The following is a 1,224-nucleotide window of genomic DNA, read 5'->3' on the forward strand; positions in this document are numbered from 1 at the left end:
GTGTGTGTGTGTGTGTGGTCTCATCATCATGCAGACAAGTTATTATCTCATCATGGCTTCAGAGAAGAAGAATCTGAAATCTTTTACCAGATTTATCACAGATAATATCTCTTCTCTCATTCTGCTAGTATCTATCTATCTATCTAGTATCAGATTAGATGTAATCTAAAATGTAACCTAATCTGATGTTTAGTGTGTTCAGATGCTTTTGTACCCCCTCCCCCACAAGTATAATAGTATTTCTATATTGAAGCATTTCAATCACCTGCACTTTTTTTGTAAAAGGTAACCCTGAACATAAACATGGCTCCCCACAGTAAAGCTCTATAGTCAACTCAAATCGCTGCTCTGAATTAGGACCTGGAGCTGAATTCACAGCGTGGGCCGTGTCCTCCATCAGTGTGATTCCCTTCAACTTCAAAATGAGAAGAGAAAAAAAAAAAGCCCCCATGAGCTTTAAGCGGCTTGTTTGTGATTTAAGAAAAAGTACAATGCTGTTATCTTGCTGGATTATGTTGAGAAGACACGGTTGGAGTCCCTAATGAAAACTGGCTCTTGTGTTTGCTGTCAGCTGCTCTGCACGCAGACTGTAGATATTTATGATTATGCTTACACACCACTGTGAATATTTCTCTTTCTACAACCCCTCCCCTCATCATCACCACCCCCGCCTCCCACTTCCTGTCTTCTTTTTTGTCTGCCCCCTTGTTCTTTTATCTGCCCTTCATCCCCTTGACAAGTGTTGTGCGGTCAGCTGTTTTTTTTCTGTCTTCCCTCAATTAGTGCTATCATCGCATTTCATCCTGCGGAATATCAGGATGGTAATAACCCTACACTCCTATTGCGGGGTGATACAATTCTGCTGTGATTAATTGACGTCCCCTCAGAGAGTTGGAGGAGGTGTAGATCTTCCCTTTCACATTCACTGACAGGCAACCCATTATATTGTTTTATAGATCGCCGTCAGTAGCCCTTGAAGCTGCCCGCGGCCCACTGTTGTTCTGGAGGGTTTTATTGTGCAGTGTTATTGGTTGGTATTGCTGACAGGCAGAGCAAAGGCCACCCTGGGATTTCTGGAGATGGGATCCCTGTGACAGTTCCACTGTATTTGACAGTAACACTGGAAACTTAGAAAAAGATTTGTGCGCTCTGCAGTGGTTGTTGTAAAATATGGGAATTAGTTACGGAGCTAAAGGCTTGTAATAAAGTTGTGTACCTGGAAAC

The 1,224-nt window shown here is 42.5% G+C and overlaps 1 protein-coding gene across 1 annotated transcript in view; it reads left to right on the top strand.

Moving 5' to 3' along the window:
- si:dkey-238f9.1 (chemokine-like protein TAFA-2) overlaps positions 1 to 1,224 on the top strand; it is an 84,583-nt gene that overhangs the window by 996 nt on the left and 82,363 nt on the right. The window lies entirely within an intron of this gene.

This window comes from Morone saxatilis, unplaced genomic scaffold (assembly GCF_004916995.1).
Source record: "Morone saxatilis isolate NCDOM2014 unplaced genomic scaffold, NCSU_SB_2.0 Contig18, whole genome shotgun sequence".
Taxonomy (NCBI): domain Eukaryota; kingdom Metazoa; phylum Chordata; class Actinopteri; family Moronidae; genus Morone; species Morone saxatilis.